The following is a 6000-nucleotide window of genomic DNA, read 5'->3' as shown; positions in this document are numbered from 1 at the left end:
GTATTTTCACCCTTTATATATGATAAGATTTAAGTATCTAGCCTTTATCAGTATCATTGCTAGCTTGAAAATGATCCATCTCTCAAAATTTTCAGGCACTAGCAGCTCTGTGGTCAGAAATTAATTTTAATAAAGTTCTCCATGATGGATGACATACATTTTAGGAAAAGGAAAAAGAAAAAAAAATAAAAGAAATTTTAAAATGAAATTCCCAGTGAGTGTATGCTATTGAATCAGTGAAAAATCTCTTCATCTGTAATACTCAATTTTTAGTTTTTACAACTTTACTTTAGTTGCGAACAATCAGAACCAGTAGCAGTTACTTAACTTGCACAGTTACATTTACTTGAATGAATAGATTATTATTTAACCCACATCCAAGCCCCATTCAAAGAGAATATAAAAATGAGACAAGCACTTACTGAGGAGATGAGATTTCTTAAATGTTCAGTGATCCAAGGAGGCAATAAAAAAAGAAAAAATAACAATAATAATAATAAAAAAAAGATTTTCCCACACAGAAAGCCTAGACCTTACTATATGCAAAAATGTACCGAGTGTCTTTATAGTGTGCTCTGCTGTTCAAAAGACTTGTGCTATGCAAGCTGTAAAGACATCAGCATGTACACATTGTTTACATTCAGGGAGGGGGAGACACACAGAGAGAGGAGAGAGAGAGAGAGAGAGAGAGAGAGAGAGAGAGAGAGAGAGAGAGAGAGAGAGAGAGAGAGAACGTGTGAGGGGAGGGGTGTGGAAATTAGAGCACCTGGTGCCTTTCACACGTGGCTTATTGGCTTTCCTGATACTCATAGGCTTGTTGGTACAGTACTACTCAAAATAACAGACAAAAAAGCAATTGTTTTATCATAATCTATTATATATGTTTAGCAAAAAACCTCTGATGCATCCAAGCCACTATATAATAGTAGAGAGATTTCATTATAATTCACAATGTTCTGTACATAATATATTAAAAAGTTTGAGGAAATCCAAAGAAAGTCTCTGAGGCCGCAGATGGAATGGCATGGGAAGTTGTTATGATACTGTGATAAAGACAGTCAAATGGGCTTTGGAAAATACCTTGTCATATAACACAGTCTGCTGCTACATCACGAAAGACATCCTGAAAATCTATTACACAAGGAAACAAGCAAACCATACATCTATTCTATGTGGACACAGCTGTTGAACAAAGCTTCAAGGGAATTAACCAAATAATTTTACTGCATTTTACAAAATGTCTTAACTTTTCTGGAAATGACTTTTGTATATACTCTGCATCAATTTTTGCAAAATATGTTTTGACGGCAAAAGTCCTTACATTACACAACTCATCCAGAAGGTCAATCGGGAATATACTGTAATATCAAGTTGTATACTGTGCTGTACTGTAACATCTGGACCAGTCTTTTAATTTGATAAATAAGTGACCTTCATTAATAAATAAAGACCTCCACTGAGATATTTCAGCCCTAGGGGTTAGTTCATAGTGAGAGGTGGACATCACACACAAGTCATATGAAGATATATTTCCACACACTACATTTCAGAGAAAGCATAAGAGTAAGGGTTAATATTCTCTCAGCATAAGACAGTTTCTCTTCGTCTGTGCATGCCCACACACACATCATAAACGTATGCATGCACACACACACACACACACACACACACGCACACACACACACACACATTGAAATGGCAAAGCTGACAGACAAACAAAGTGAAATATGTGAAAATAACACTCCCACAGTTGCTGGGTATTCATGATGTTGCTATGTTGTGATGTGGAGTGTTAATGGAATGACATTGGGCCTTTGTGAGGGAAACCGTTTGTGCCCTGCATACAAAAATGCAGTCACAGCCAGGTTACACACACACTACACATTACTCACTCATTCATAAACAAACCCACTGGCTCTCCAAGACAACCACCACTTTTCAAAGAGGCTATAAACTAACAGAAATCAAAACAATATATTGACCATATTTACCATGATTAAACTGATGTTTGCGATGTAATTTCTGACCAATTTATTGTTTACATTTTTAGCACAATCCAAGACCAGTACTACTACACCTAGAGTTACTCTTATGCTCTACTCATTTTACTCAGTTCCCAAAACGTCCCAAAATCTAATAATCTAGAATAATAATAATAAGCAATTTTGCAAGCTTTGCATAGGGTGTCCAAATTATTAGTTACCTTGGAAATGATGCTTACTAAGGTACCTTAATAGGACACAATGTTAAGGCAAGAGGATGACATTGTTGTTTATCCCCTCAGTGTATAAAGGAAATTTTACCTTAGTGAAGCTCTGTTTAAGACAGGAGAATTACTGTTTCTGACCACAGCATATCTAAACACCTGTCCATTTCTTGGATCCAACAGAATAAATATGTTTAAACAGCCATGAAATAAGACTGTGGCACCTGAAGGGAACAGACACCAGTTGCTTGAATTAAAAGGAACAAGCGGTGAAATAACTACTATCTTATTAAAGCAGATTTAGAGCAGTCTTTTAAGGCTGAATGTCATTTGGAAACACTGACAACTTAGCTACAAGGTAGGAAATGACTAATAAGACAGCCAACTAGGAATTCAGACAAAAAGTATGTATAGTTTTGAAGGCTTTGCACTTTGCTTTATTTTCAAAGTAGTACATTTTCAGAATCTACCATGTGTGCTTACTCAAGTACATTTATGAGGAAAATAATTACTCTTCCTCTATGGCAGTGATTCACAAAATTGGGGGGTGGGCCCCTTAGTGCTATTGAACAGAGAACGGGGCTATTGCAGGGATGGTATAGCAAGGCAATTCAATGAGATAAATAAGGCATGTCATCTGCAATGTGATGATGCTTTGCCGAATTCCCAATGAGGAGATACAAAGTCATCGGGTAGGTTGTGATCAAGTGTGATCTGGTGCATGGTGAGCAGTTTTATTGAAATGAAACCGAACAGAAACAAACAAGTCCGGCCGGGCTTAGCCCGAAGGAGATACATGAGTCCACTCTCCCATGGGCCCACCACCTGTGGGAGAGGTAGTAATCTGGGTCTGATGCATTGTGGATCGGGTGGCGATCGGGGTCGGGGGCCCTGGCATTCTGATCCTCGGTTACTGAAACTGGCTTTTGGAACATGGAACGTAACCTCTCTGGTGGGAAAAGAGCCTGAGCTGGTGCGCGAGGTTGAGAGGTACCGGCTAGATATAGTTGGGCTCACCTCGACACACAGTATGGGCTCTGGAACCAATCTCCTTGAGAGGGGCTGGATGCTCTTTCACTCTGGAGTTGCCCAGGGTGAGAGAGGTAAGGCAGGTGTGGGCTTACTCATAGCCCCCCGGCTTAGCGCCTGTACATTGGGGTTTACCCCAGTGGACGAGAGGGTAATTTCCCTGCGCCTTCGGGTTGGGGAAAGGGCTCTGACTGTTGTTTGTGCTTATGCACCGAACAGCAGTTCAGAGTACCATGCCTTCTTGGGGACCCTAGAGGGAGTGCTGGAGAACACTCATTCTGGGGACTCCATTGTTCTGCTGGGGGACTTCAATGCTCACGTGGGTAATGACAGTGAGACCTGGAGGGGCGTGATTGGGAGGAACGGCCCCGCTAATCTGAACCTGAGTGGTGTTCAGTTATTGGATTTCTGTGCTCGTCACAGTTTGTCCATTACGAACACCATGTTCGAACATAAGGGTGTCCACAAGTACACCTGGCATCAGGATACCCTAGGCCGCATTTCGATGATCGACTTTATAGTCGTATCATCTGACCTGCGGCCATATGTTCTGGACCCTCGGGTGAAGAGAGGCGCTGAGCTGTCTACTGATCACCACCTTGTGGTGAGTTGGATCAGATGGCGGGGGAGGATGCCGGACAGACCTGGCAGGCCCAAACGTGTGCTGAGGGTTTGTTGGGAACGTTTGGCAGAGGAACCTGTCAGAAAGATCTTCAACTCCCACATCCGGCAGAGCTTCGACTGCATCCCGGGGGGAGGCTGGTGACATTGAGTCCGAGTGGGCCATGTTCCGGACCTCCATTGTTGAGGCGCCTGAACGGAGCTGTGGCTGCAAGGTTGTCGGTGCCTGTCAGGGTGGCAATCCCCGCACTCGGTGGTGGACATCCCGGGTGAGGGGGGCTGTCAAGCTGAAGAAAGAGTCCTATCAAGCCTGGTTGGCTCAGGGGACTCCGGAGGCAGCCGACAGGTACCGAGGAGCCAAGCAGCTTGCGGCCTCGGCAGTCGCTGAGGCAAAAACTCGGGTGTGGGAGGAGCTCGGTGAGAACATGGAAAATGACTTTCGGTCGGCTCCAAGAAGTTTCTGGCAAATCGTCAGGCGACTCAGGAGGGGAAAGCAGTTTTCCACCATCACTGTATATGGTGGGGGTGGGGAACTGTTGACCTCGACTGGGGACGTCACCAGACGGTGGAAGGAATACTTCGAGGATCTTCTCAATCCCACCAGCACGTCTCCCGCAGAGGAAGCAGAGCTTGGGGACCCCGGGGGGGGGGGCTCGTCTATCACTGGGGCTGAAGTGTCCAAGGTGGTAGGGAAACTCCTTGGCGGTAGGGCCCCGGGGGTGGATGTGGTTCAAGGGGTTCAAAAGGGGGATCGGAGGGTGTGTTCCAACTATAGGGGGATCACACTCCTCAGCCTCCCCGGTAAGGTCTATGCGGGGGTACTGGAGAAGAGAATCCGACTGATAGTTGAACCTCGGATCCAGGAGGAACAATGCGGATTCCGCCCTGGTCGTGAAACACAGGACCAGCTCTTTACCCTCGCTAGGATCCTGGAGGGTGCATGGGAGTTTGCTCAACCAGTCTACATGTGTTTTGTGGATCTGGAGAAGGCATTCGACCGTGTCCCTAGGGTTATTCTGTGGGGGGTGCTCAGGGAGTATGGGGTACTGGGCTCTTTGTTACGAGCTATCCAGTCCCTGTACAAACAGAGCAGGAGTCTGGTTCGTATGGCTGGCAGTAAGTCCGACTGGTTTCCAGTTGGACTCCGTCAGGGCTGCCCATTGTCACCGGTTCTGTTCACAATTTTTATGGACAGAATTTCTCGGCGTAGCCAAGTGGCGGAGGGTGTCCGGTTTGGTGGTCTCAGGATTCCATGTCTGCTTTTTGCAGATGATGTGGTCTTGTTGGCTTCATCGAGCCAGGACCACCAGCTCTTGCTGGACCAGTTTGCAGCCGAGTGTGAAGCGGTAGGGATGAGGATCAACACCTCCAAGTCCGAGTCCATGGTACTCAGCCGGAAAAGGGTGGAGTGCTCTCTCCAGGTTGGAAGTGAGATCCTGCCTCAAATGGAGGAGTTTAAATACCTCGGGGTCTTGTTCACGAGTGAGGGAAAGATGGAGCGTGAGATTGACAGGCAGATCGGTGCAGCGTCAGCAGTAATGCGGGTTCTGTACCGGTCCGTTGTGGTGAAGAGAGAGCTGAGCAAAAAAGCAAAGCTCTCGATTTACCGTTCAATCTACGTCCCAACCCTCACCTATGGTCACGAGCTTTGGGGATCGCGGGTACAAGCGGCTGAAATGAGTTTTCTCCGCAGGATGTCTGGACTCTCCCTTAGAGACAGGGTTAGGAGCTCGGACATCCGGGAGAGACTCGAAGTGGAGCCGCTACTCCTCCACGTCGAGAGGAGCCAGTTGAGGTGGTTCGGGCATCTGGTTCGGATGCCTCCTGGACGCCTTCCTGGAGAGGTGTTCCGGGCATGCCCAACGGGGAGGAGGCCCAGGGGCAGACCAAGAACACGCTGGAGAGACTATATGTCTCGACTGGCCTGGGAACGCCTCAGTATACCCCCGGAGGAGCTAGAGTCGGTGGCTGGGGAGAGGGAGGTCTGGGTTTCTTTGCTTCGACTGCTTCTCCCACGACCCGGACCCGGATAAGCGGTGGATAATGGATGGATGGAGAAACAAAAAAGAACTGAAATGAAAATAAACAGAATTTAAAACAGTAAACTTGCCTCTGATGCAGTACAGATAAGTATGGTTCCAGGT

The sequence above is a fragment of the Hoplias malabaricus genome, chromosome 18, assembly GCF_029633855.1.
Source record: "Hoplias malabaricus isolate fHopMal1 chromosome 18, fHopMal1.hap1, whole genome shotgun sequence".
NCBI lineage: Eukaryota > Metazoa > Chordata > Actinopteri > Characiformes > Erythrinidae > Hoplias > Hoplias malabaricus.
This window is presented reverse-complemented; position numbering follows the sequence as displayed.